Below are 12,902 nucleotides of genomic sequence, written 5' to 3' on the forward strand. Positions count from 1 at the left end.
ACTGTTTGCATGCTTTTAGGTGAACTCTATGATTTTAACTTGTCTTGACCTGAATCATTAATGCAACAGGGATCTACAGATCATTGAACGCTTACATAGGAGTTTATGTAGGATAATACCATATTTTTTATCCCCCTGTCAAGGACAGCGTTTAAGATGAATATTTATTTATAAGCTATTCAATTCAAATATTTAACACAGAGACCAATGTCTCTCCAGCAGAAATCTGTATTAGTTAGTTATTAGTAGTATCATATAGCCAGGACTATACAATATATTTTGTCTGGCAGTGTGCAAGGTCTTTAAGAAATAATCAGCAGTGTTTTGTTTAGCATGGAGTATAATAGGTTTAAAATACAGTTTAAATATCCATGAGGATAAACCATAAGTTCTGTCTTTGCAGAGGGCTTGCAGTAGCATTATTATAAGGACCAAAACAGTGATGGTCGGCCCTGTTTCCACAAAATTAATACAGCATACGTATCTCCTTAAAATTATTAACAGATTGACATTTTACCATCTACCCATCGTATGTAGTGACAAAGGGTCAATTGATGCATTACAATAATTGTAGCATGTTTTACAGCCCTGTAAAATTAGGTGCCACATTCCTTGTTTATAGCAGGGTTTTTTTTTCAGGGGCAATATAATACATTTCTGGTCAGCACTGCCCTCTGCTGTCAATTACTGTAAAGTTGGTTTAGGTATGGTTTCTTAGGTGGTGTCTTTTTTGTTCATTGTTAGCCTTTTCTGTATCTTTGTGTAGTGTGAAATATCTGTGAATTGCAATAGTGTTTATAAGTTACATTTAACTATCTGTATAGAACTGTTTAAAAATCAAAGGTCCCAGTCTGATTAAATACATATATTTAAGTGTATCTACGTACAGTACAGTAGATATGCATCTACTGCAATTTCTATATTGTGAATAAATAAATAAATAAAAAACCACAAAAACAAACAATATTCTTAGTAAGGGAATACACTATGTGAAGTTTCAACTGTTATAAAAATGTATGCATTATTTGAATGTAAGTATTTTTAAAGGGTTACCCAATGATATTATAATATATTATATTAATATTATACAATGTGTGTGTGTGTGTGTGTGTGTGTGTGTGTGTTTGTGCATCTGTACTGTATGTGTGTGAGGCTCAGAGGGAGCTGGTAGGGGTTTATGACCTAGAAACGCTTTTAAGTAATTAATGTCTAAAAATGAAGACTGGCGAAAGATGCATTAATTAGTCCAGACTATCACAGTTTATTATCTACTTTTGTCATTAGGAACAGTCCCACAAAGTGTTTAATTTAATGGATAGTGTCAAAGAAGATCATCAAATCTACCTAAATCACATAGAAAGGCTGAAAAAAAGAAGTTAATTAGCTGAGTTATTACATTTTAGACATTTATAAAGCACTAAATCCAAAACCTTCTTTTCTCATTATGTTTCAGCCGGGTAATTGAATTTCTAATATATAAGTAATTAGAAAATCCTACAGTTTAGAAAATTTTATGAAATAGGCATTTCACTTTCTTTTTATCATCTTCTTTTACATGATTTTCTAACTTTCCAGCAAAACTATATTTAAAAGGTATATAAAATGTTATATAAAAATAGTATATTGTTTATTCTTCTTTTCAGTAAGGCCTAGGTAGACATACACAAGTTTATTTGCACTTTGTATCATCTGCAGCTACACAATCTCAAACACAATCTCAAGGTACTAGAATTGCTCTCTGTGACACAATACATTTTAGGCTAACAATGCAGATGCAAATGAAGCTCTAATTATCAGGAGGTTAATAAGCCATTCCACTTATGGTTTCCATGGTGATCGTCATCAACTGCAACAAAAGAATCACTAGACTATGTAATTGATACATTTAAACACTTGTTTGTTTGCCAGCTTAAGTTTCAGTTTATATATCAATTTGCCTGTATATCTAAGTTTGTTCAAACATGTATTTTAACTCAGTCCCCTCCACTTGAATTGCCCTCAAACTGACTTGGAGAGAATGAACATCAACCGGTGCCCTCTGTTCCCATTGACTAGCCAATCGCTTCTCTTTTCACAAAAGCAGCAGTTATTGCCACAAAACAAAACCCTGGAGGGGAGGTTCACACTGACTGGTCTTTGCCTGCAGGCCTTGCCTGGCACCTCACATGTAGGGGTCGCTGTGGCATGAGGAGGAGATACGACCCACCCCGAGATTGTCTTCTTCCCTAGCCTGTGGGTTGGTGCAGAAGTGAATGTACCAACCCAAAAGCATCAACTCAGCAATCCTGGATATTACCCATCAAGCTTGCATTTCCATTTCGGTGCCACGACACTGTGAGTACATAGCTGCTGTGTTGGGTCATCAAATGCCTTACAGCCTGGTAATAAGAAAACAAAAGCCATTGGCAGAATTGAAATAACCAAAACATTTGTTGCTGAGCATATGGAACGACACAATCTATACATTCTGGAAAGGTATAGATAAATATATACACACACACACACACACACACATATATATATATATATATATATATATATATATATATATATATATATATGTATATTATATATATATAGTGTATATTGTGTATATATTTATATATATATATATATATCTATATATATATATTATAGATATATATATATATATATATATATATATCTTAATTTAGTCCTCCTTCTTATGGACGCAATATGCTATTTTAGTTACAATATGCTAAGTGCAAGCATACACTGCCAAGTAGTAATCTGTTCTCAGCTTCCTCTGTTAAAGCTGCCCCTGGCAATACTGACATCAGAGCATGCTTGGCAGTACGTAAACTCCTCTCACAGGCAAGCTAAGGAACGAGAAAACCATCTGTTTAAATGTTGCTTTTACTGTGAGTTCACTGACAAACAGACTAATTAAGCGATCTGAAACAGTAATTACAAATTCACCAAAAATGTCATGCAAGATACTGTTTGTTTTCAAAGTGAGATCTCTTTACATTTACCATCAATGTAGAGCACTTGACACTTTTTAAATGATGTTCGACACTCATCAAAAACAGCTGCTGCTGACTGAGCTGCTGCTAACATGGTCTTAACGCTTACCTGAGAAAGGGTGTGTGCTTGATTATTGGGCTCCTATGACTTCAATTTGTGTCTTTTATTTTAGAGTGGAGAGAAAGCAGTAAAGTCGTGTCTGTATGCATGTATTCACCCATTCGCACGGATATGCAAATCTGTATAAAGTTCAATGGACTAGCTGGTATTCCTTTGGAATTCATTATATTACAGAGGCACCTGTATTACTGCATCGTTAGCATGCAATTTAAAAGTGACCTGTTTTCATTTATTTTTTGAAGGGTTACCCAGTAATTAACTTTTAGGTACTGTCATTGCATTAAGCTACAGCAACTCAAATCAAGCCTAGTAGAGCCACACTACAGTCGAATGGGAGTTTTGGTTAAAAAGTTGCAGTAGGGTGAAGAGATGGTAGTGCCGCTATATCATGATTACTGTCATATAAAGCTATATATGACCGTACTTAATGAGCCATCCAGTGAATGCCACATATTTTAAATTGGAGCATTGAATGATGAACACCTAGAGAACTACCTAGATGGTAAGCTTAAGTGACTTGGGTCCTTGAAATAGAAAAACCTGATGCTCCACGTGCCACCTTCCATATATAAGCTTTTACTTAATGACTATCAACTATCTTTGGCAGACCACATTGTAAGTAAAAGGGTTATTTTTCAGCAAGAGGCAGTTAAAATTACTTTAATTGCCTCATTTTCCAGGTTGAAGTTCCTGCACTTACTGGCCTCCGCTTTCACTGCTGTCTCCTCATATACATGAGTAAGTGTATTGTCTCCATGGTAACGCGATGAACACATATTTCATTTAGCGATGCACAATATACCAGAACTAGAACAAGCATTCCTTGAACTTAGAGATCATACCGCCAAAGCACATTTACTGCAACACACATTGTATTTCTAAAGTCTATCCCATGGCCTGAGCTGTTTTTACAAAACAATAGACTTTACCTTAGTGTCACTGCACACCTTCCCATGAGTTAATGTTTGGTTGACAGAGAGGATACGCACGGCTTCTAAGTGGGTAATGCAAAAATAATAAATGAGTGAAAGAAGTCGATTCTTTTTTAGTTACCCATGAAGAACCATGATGTTTCCTGTTTATCCCACGCAGAGTTAGCTAGTTACTTATGATGACAGATTTAATTAAGTTATTTTTAAGGATAAAACATTGCCATTACTCCAAGTTGTGCCCTTGATAAAAACAGTTATTTATGACCTTAATAAAGTCAAATATACATATATTTATTTCCAAACATGCTTCCCAACCCAGTTCACTGCTTCATCACTTGCCTAATGACAGTACCTGCTTAGCTACTTCTGTTTTGAGAACAGACAAAAAAAAAAAAAAGGATCATAGCCAGAGGCACAAAATTGCACAGGAAGATGTCCACAAGTCCTATGATTCCCCATTTACAAAAATACTTAACAACAGTTTCCCAACAGAGATAGTTTTAAGCCAGTGCTAACTGCTAGAAATGTAGAGCAAGCTTTAGCCAAGTGTTACAAGCAAAAGCACCATATTTTACTCATCAGAATATGAACTCAAAAGCCAAATGTCCTGGCTCGTGAAACAGCTGTCTGCAGAGTGCCAAAATGTCTCTTTTATTACCATCTACATATAAAATGGATCTTCTGTGGCAACAAGCTAGTCAGATTTAAGAGTGCTGGCATGCAAGAAGTCTGTTATAAAGAAACAAAGAGGTTGTGAACCTTCTGAAACTGTAAGTATTAACAAACTCCTTTTCACATGGGAACTTTACCACTAATTTTCACACTCCTGTTTTTCTTGAGTCCAGGGCATTTCCACTTACGCTGAGGTGCACCTCAGTGTGTCCCAAACTGGTTTGAGATGGGGCAGTTTCATATCTCATACCCGATGAGTCCCAACTGGTCCAGGCGGAAGTCAATGTGTTTTTGGATTTCACTGCAGCAATGGAGGTCGCTAGCGAGCCAAGAAAAGAAAATGTTTGCTTACCTTGGGATGGGGAGGAAATGAAAGCACTTTAGAATATTTGGTCAGAAAGTTCATTTTTAATGACCACCCATACAACAAACAAATACTTACCATGCAAGCTTTACAAACAAATACTTACCATGCAAGCTTTACAAACAAATACTTACCATGCAAGCTTTACAAACAAATACTTACCATGCAAGCTTTACAAACAAATACTTACTATGCAAGCTTTACAAACAAATACTTACAATGCAAGCTTTACAAACAAATACTTACCATGCAACCTTTACAAACAAATACTTACCATGCAAGCTTTACAGACAAATACTTACCATGCAAGCTTTACAAACAAATACTTACCATGCAAGCTTTACAAACAAATACTTACCATGCAAGCTTTACAAACAAATACTTACCATGCAAGCTTTACAAACAAATACTTACCATGTGAGCTTTACAAAATGCAGTGGATACGCATGCAGCCACTTTTAGCCACACCTAAGCTGGATGGTCTAGCTGAGGTGCACCTAAGCGTGGCTAGTGGAAACAAAGTATTAGACAGTATGTGTAAGTAGTGATGGTGGTTTGGGGACAAAACCGTTATTCTTTCCATTCCTCGCTTCTTCTGTTTTCCTTTTCCAAACAGTTTCAAATAGTCATTTCCTTTTTCATTAGTTTACCGCAATTAATTTGCACCACTCTGCATCTGATGCACCTTAGCACTCCAAACCAGTGAATAGCAAGAGCCAAGAACCTCAGTGACTACTCATTAAACATTCATGTGTACCAAATATACCACCTTCCACACTCCTGGGTTGTGTGCATGCTGTAAGCCCTGTTTTATCATCATGCCATTAACCTTGGTTAATGTTGCTATGTCCATTAAATTGCAATCTTAAAATGTCAGTAAATAGTGCATTACTTTATATGGAGCAGCATAACAGTTGTACTGTTTGTGCTCCATTGCTAAAGTGGGTTTACCAGTATCAATCGTCCATAATGTGCATTATATTCCTGGGCTATTTGTGAAAGCTTTCTGATGGCATTCTGAGTGTACCAGCCATGATATATATAAATGTACCATATTCTATCCCATTACCTACACATTTCTGCAAATCCCTATTGCGTAGTCTAGAGGAGCTCAGATCATGCCCTGAACACATTGTAATTTTCCAACTGAGATCATCCATTGCAGCATCCAATTTTGTAATGGCTTATTTACATTCCTTATGGGTATTCTCTATGATTATTAAGGATATTTAGACTGGGAAAAAAATGTCTATCTGCATCATGTTGGGAGCCTTCAGGCATTTACAGCATGGTGTTGCCCACCACATAATGAAGATTACTGGAGTAGCAATATATAGTATAAAACTTCCATTGTACATAGAACTGTAAAAGACTTGGGGTGTTTTAAGAAGTGGGACCTTCTCACAGCATTAAGAATAGTGTGTAGGTTTCACCAGTTACCAGGTGTTGGTACCATGGAAAACTAGATCATCATGTGTTACAGTAGAGCCACAAAATGTGGAAAAGAAACTTGCAGCATATACAATAGCCATTCTAAGATTATTCAAATTCGAAGATACCTCACTCTGCCCAGCCAATCAGACCTAGATTTCATTCATAATTAGGTCACCATGGCCTAGACTGTAACAGTCTCAGGAATAAATGCTAAGGAATGTCCATACCATGGCTGGGCAAATTTTACAAATGCCTACACTGTACTATATCCTTGTTACGATGAATATGAATTGCTCTAGGTTATAGGAAAAGACAACTAAAATAAGCTTAAGGATCCTTTTTACAAAGAAATATAGCCCACAGTGTATTGATTGTCATTTTTAATAACAGTAATATAATATCAGACATAATGAACTTTGCATGTTTTAGCAATCTATGATCCAAAGTGTATTGCTGTCAAGAACTTTTGTAATATTAACAATTGCTATTTTTTTCTGGAAGATTGGATGACAGATCCATAATTCATTCAGACCTCAATGTAACAGTGTGAAACACATTTCTAACTGTAAATGAATGCCGCTGCTCCTGCTTCCATAGAATTTGAAAATAAAATTTAAAAATCGATGCTACAGTTTCTCAGCGAATAAAAAAAAAAAACATTCAATCTCCTTTTAATTACTTTCCTGAATTGTTAACAAAAGGGGTCATTTTTACATTGAAATGAACTGCTGACAAGGTGGTTCTCAGCTGAACTGGCCTAATTATTTGCTGTTCAACAAACGAGGTCTATTTCAAATTCCTGTGTAGATTAATTTTCTGATATGCGCAACATTATTCTGCATGCTAATTTCACATTCATTTTCTGAAAACCAAAAACCTTTTCAGGGAAACAAAATTAATAACTGAAGAAGTTTGAATTGTTCTGTATAGGTTATTGGAACTAGGCTGGCGTTCCATTTGAAATGACTGCTTCAGAAGCAATTATTTGAAAAGCAACACCAAAGCAGCTGAGCTTCTGAACGGCAGACTCAATTGCTTGTAGCTTGCAATAACATTTTGAGGAGCATTCTAAACAATGAAATCGACACAGAGTTAGAAATGCAATCACAGTTTAGGCAGTATTATGAAATATACACTTTATCATCTTCTAAAAGAATGCGAAGGAGCGGCACAGACACCACCTTCGAACCAAGGGCACTTTAACAAAATAAAAGTAGCTGCAGTGACAACATGGAGCCTATTGTGTTCATTCTGAAGTATTTCATCAGGGGTTCATAAGGGATGATTTTTTTAAGAGAACCTAACTATTGATCTGGATCTTCTTCTATTCCTGGCATGGACAGGAGGCTTCTGTAAAAAGAAAAGTCACATAAGATACAAGTTTAAACCAGAGTCATTGCAGGAAGATCTTTGTTTGAAAGGAAAATTAAATAGATAAAGACATGAGCTGTCCATGAGTAGCTATGATTAGCTAGCAGTGTCATAACTTCTTTATCCTCTGGGGGGAGGGGTTTGTGACATACCCTGGCACTGAGCTTTCAGTGTCCTTGTGGCAGAGCAAAGCTCTGCCCTTTAAATTGGCAGGGATGGGGTTAACTTCCCCTACCTGCCTGGGTTTATTATGTTCAGGTGGCTGGGGTTGATTAGTTGATTAGGTTGATTAACGATCAATCAGCGCCCAGCCACCTGATATAAAAGGAGGCCTCTGCTTCTCATTTGGGGGAGAGGGAGCTGAGGAACCAGGTTGGTTTTTTTGGTTGTTTAGAAAGTTTGAATCCAGTGAAGGCATTGCCCAGCCTGGAAACTGTTATTTTTGTAAGTTTTGCTTTTTATCTTTTTTGTGTTTAAATTGCTTTGTTTTGGCCCTTGTGCCCTTTCATTTTGTGTTTATTTATAATAAAATAGTTATTTTTTTGAACTGCAGTCTGTCTCTGGGCCTCTATCCACTCGCCAGCCTGCCACAGTCCTGTTGGTCAGTGCTCTTTACATGGTAGGTATTGCTGGCACAACCTGCACAAAACAGAACATTTGGTACTCAGTCCATACACAAAACATGTTAGGACATTTTAGGACAATATAAGTGAGACATACAGAGGGACACATGGATGGATTGATAGACACCCTCTATATCCTGAGAATCTGACATTTATCAATAGCTTAAGCTAAACAATGTTAATACAGTAACACGTTTTCTGATAATAGTTTTCTATTTTTACAAATTGTTAACAGACTAAATAATGTTCTATCTATCTAGATAGATAGATAGATAGAGAGATAGATAGTAGCTGGGTATATTTTAAGAACAGAGGACCCAGAAATCTAATGTAGTATATATTATATTATTGTGGTTTGAAACTACCACAAGGTACAGGTGCATCATTTGAAACGTGTTGCAAAGATTTCGATTTAAAGTTTATCTAGCTATCAAAACAATTCCATAACCCTTACCAACAACCACGACAGATGAGATTTATGGACTTCCTTTGTTTACTACAGCCTCTTTAATCCAGGTCCCAGAGGGGGGAAAGTGCTGACTGCTGGCATTGATCATTTTCATAACACATTTCAAAACAGCATTGTAGTTACATATCAAACGGAATGGGCAGCAAATTAAACCTTGCAGTAGAAAAAAAAAATGCAGTAATCAAAGTGTGTAACCTTTAACATCGAATCTGCTTTGTGGAATGATAAGCTGGGGTCCGTGAGATATTGCAAACCTCATTATAGGCAGCTCTTCTGTAAGAAAACAGTGAAGGTTAAAAAAGGGTAAAGACTAAAACTAGAATCTGGTAGCACTTTACATTGTGACTCTAATTACTGTGTATTAACACTGCAGTTAGTCAGTAAATACATGTGTACTTATACATAATTGCAAAGTTATTATGCATAGTGTTTGGATTAAGGTGAGGGTGAGGGTGAGGGTTAGGGGCTATATTGTGCAACAAGATTTACACATTAAGTACATTGTAACTATGCATAATAACATTGCAATTACACATATATTTACTAAGTAACTACTATGTAAAGACACAGTAATTAGAGAGACTTAATGTAAAGTGTTACCAACGAACAAGGAATAAAAGGATACACCTGGTAGCTGCAGTACGGTATATGTTAAAGAAGCTGGAAAGCCATAACATTATTACATGTACAAAATCTTTTAATCCATATAGATTGTGATATATATATAGAATATAAGTGAGGGAGACAAATTTCATGTACCATTCCCCATTAAGGTTAGGCTCAAGGTAGTTAGGAAATTCCACAATTTCCCGTATCTTCTGATCTTTCTTATTTCCATACATACTGTTTATCACCTTCCAAGTGCAGTATCTGCAACAATAAAACACTGAACTCCAATAAAACAGCTCTAAGATATACAAAACAACATCAGTCTGCCAATACCAAATAGCAATTCAATTACACTAGCACCGCAACGATAAGTACAGTGGTTTAACTGCATGCAAATAAGCTAATCTGAAATTAATAATATTGTAAAGGTTATCATAATAGGTGTTTGACAGTAACATACATCACTGCCGCAGCTGTAAATTCAATATTAGAGCTTTTAGTACGATTAAGAAGTTGAGGATCATAACATAGATCAACAGTATGTACAGAATAGTACAGAATAAGAATTGTGACTGAATCCACTCTATCCTTGGGGATAATATCTAGTAGTCAAAAAAAATCTTAAGGTCAGTGATTTATTATAATATTTTGGGCTTTTGTAAAGAAAATATACCCAATAAATTCCAGCTCTAATTAAATGGTCTTGAATTAGTTTTTTGTTGATATTTTGCTCTATTACACTACTATATATTGCTATGGCATTTTTCATATGGGTTTAGAAATAGCAGACCCAATCAACAGTAAACAAGGACGCTAACTTTTTCCAATAGAAGATGAGGGTGAGAAAAATAGACATGGCTCCAGAATGGAAAAGGCTACGGTCAATATGCCCATGTAAAACTGAAAGCAGAATCATTTCTCTCTGAACCTCGGCAATATTGATCTGCAGAAAGATAAGAAAAACATGGAATTGGCAAAACGATTCATTTAAAATCATTGCTATGTGACTGAATCCACGATATCCTTGGGGCTACAAGGGATGCAAAGTCTTTTTTTTAAGAATAAAATACTGTTCACGTGAACCTGTCGTTGACTTATTTAACCATCTTTATAGTGTAACAAACCTGTACATTTTGTAAAACGTCTTAGGGTATTCTCAAAACACACAACTGAGCTACCGTAAGAATACAGAACACCTCGACTCAACACCACACTGTATATAACATACTGTAATATTGAATGGGATTACCTACCCGGTGTTTAGTCCAGATCTCACACCTGAGGAACAGTTTGATTATCACTGCTGCCTTGCTGTGCAGCTGAGCCTGGTCGTTCTCGCCATACATTCCCGCTGAAGCCATGATCCTGCCTGCATCTGCTTGGGTGCGAAAGTCATTTCCAGAGAAAATACTAGATATAAATATTGTTATGAACAAAAAAAAAAAAAAGCATTGGCATATTTTATCACAATAAATCAGACTTGAGAGAATTATATAAAACGACTGTGTTATCACATCTCAAAATGTTTGCTCTCCACTCTATATTAAACCCAAAAGTCATATAGACTACTGGAAAATAATCAATTGTGCCTGAGATGGTTTCTGAGAATGGCATGTTCAGTAAGGTCTTCATGTTCATGTACAGTACTGCTTACTGTCGCAGGGTACCATAATTTTAACACTCAACATACTCTTCTTTTTCTAAGTAGAATGACAAGTCAGTGACTATAAAGCCCACGATGAGGGTTTTGTTGTTGACAACTCTGCGCTTTACTTGTGTGGTGTCTCCCTCTTCTTTCTTCTCAGTCACTTGTGTATTGGTGGTACCAGAACTACTAACTAAGGCAGCCACCAGACACTAGTGGAGTACATGAAAAAAGGAAGATTCTTTGCACAACTCTAGGGCATATGTTAACCAAAAAAAAAAAAGGTTAATGGTACAGTTAATATACCAAGCAATGCTATCACATGATTTCAGTCAGCAGCATGGTACATGAAATAAAGCCAAAATATTACTACATTTTTGACAACATGTCGTATGATGTCAAACCCTTTTAACAGCATGTCAATGAACATTCTCCAGCTCTAAGTGTGACACCTACGGTAATTCATTCATAATGAAAAGCAGTCATGTTCCATTTAGGTTCATTGGAACGTGATGTTTGCTTTAGCCATACATACCATAATATGGTCTGTTCTTGTAATAAAGTGTAATTTATGCTGGTCTCCTCGACTGCCAGTTTTGGATTCTTCTTAGCCACTTCTGTAAATGACATCTGATGACAAAACCACAGAAGTTGGAGGGAAAAGGCAAGAAAGAATCAGTGTGTATGATTACTACAGTTAGTAATTAGAAAACAAAAAGGGATATTTACATATATACGTGAAATATACATACATCTGAAGTATGGGTTGAATTTTAATGTATGTATAAACACATATTATAAAACATCTAGGTTTGACATGATATAGTCTTCAAAGATCTGTGTGTTTAGTGTGCCATCTGCTGGAGGTATGCTTTCTCTCACTTAATGTACAAGTAAGTCTACCACAGTATTTTAAAAAAAGAGAGAGAGATGTTGTGTGACGTAGTTCAGGTGGCTCGAAATCCGCAGTGTCTTCTCTGCTCAAATATACCCAAACTTGAAGTGGGGAGTTTCCACGTTTGGGGATATCAGTGGCTAATTGTGTCCTGCCCAGCTGAAAACTAAATGTGGTGAAATATTAATGTGATCATTGTTTCTGTGAGTAGGTATTATTTTTATCGGTATAACTGAATGAGCTGTACTGCCTGTTTTTTTGTGTGTGTGTGTTTTTTTTTAATAATTCTCTGCTGCCGGTTCTAAGCATGCTTTGCGCACGGTTTACTGTGTGAGTGTGAATGGTGGGAGTTATATAAATGAGTCATTGTAAATACCAGCCAATGAGCAATAAGAATATAAACGCGGCCTGCGCTCGCTGCGTGCGTGTGTGCTTGTGTGCGTGTGCGTGCGAGTACGTACTGAAGACAACCGTTCTTCGTCAAATGAGATTTAAACAAACGCAGATGCCAAAGGTTTCAACAGCAGCCGTGCATGTTTCTAGATTTCTGAGGGAGCATTTTGAGTTATGACGCAAAAGACAACAACCACAGTGCATATTTGTTTGTAAAAAAAGGTAGCAGTAAACATCCCCTAAAGATTAGAACGAGATAATTGGTAATTCAGTTTGGACTTTGTTCAAGGTAGTTGAAGATAAATGATGCTAAATAACAGACCAGAATAGCATTTTTCCCTATCAATGAAAAACAAAAAAAACGACAAGCAGTTAAAGTACATAGCA

At 36.3% G+C, this 12,902-nt stretch overlaps 1 long non-coding RNA gene across 1 annotated transcript; it reads right to left on the bottom strand.

Annotated features, from left to right (window-relative positions):
* Positions 1–9,509: 9,509 nt before the first annotated feature.
* Positions 9,510–12,525, bottom strand: LOC121294167. The gene is made up of 3 exons (XR_005946701.1): positions 11,980–12,525; positions 11,763–11,857; positions 9,510–10,960 (listed from the first exon to the last, which is right to left on the bottom strand). It is a non-coding gene; the product is annotated as an uncharacterized LOC121294167 (long non-coding RNA).
* Between the last annotated feature and the right edge of the window lie 377 nt (positions 12,526–12,902).

The sequence above is a fragment of the Polyodon spathula genome, chromosome 18 (genome assembly GCF_017654505.1).
Source record: "Polyodon spathula isolate WHYD16114869_AA chromosome 18, ASM1765450v1, whole genome shotgun sequence".
NCBI classification, from domain to species: Eukaryota; Metazoa; Chordata; class Actinopteri; order Acipenseriformes; family Polyodontidae; genus Polyodon; species Polyodon spathula.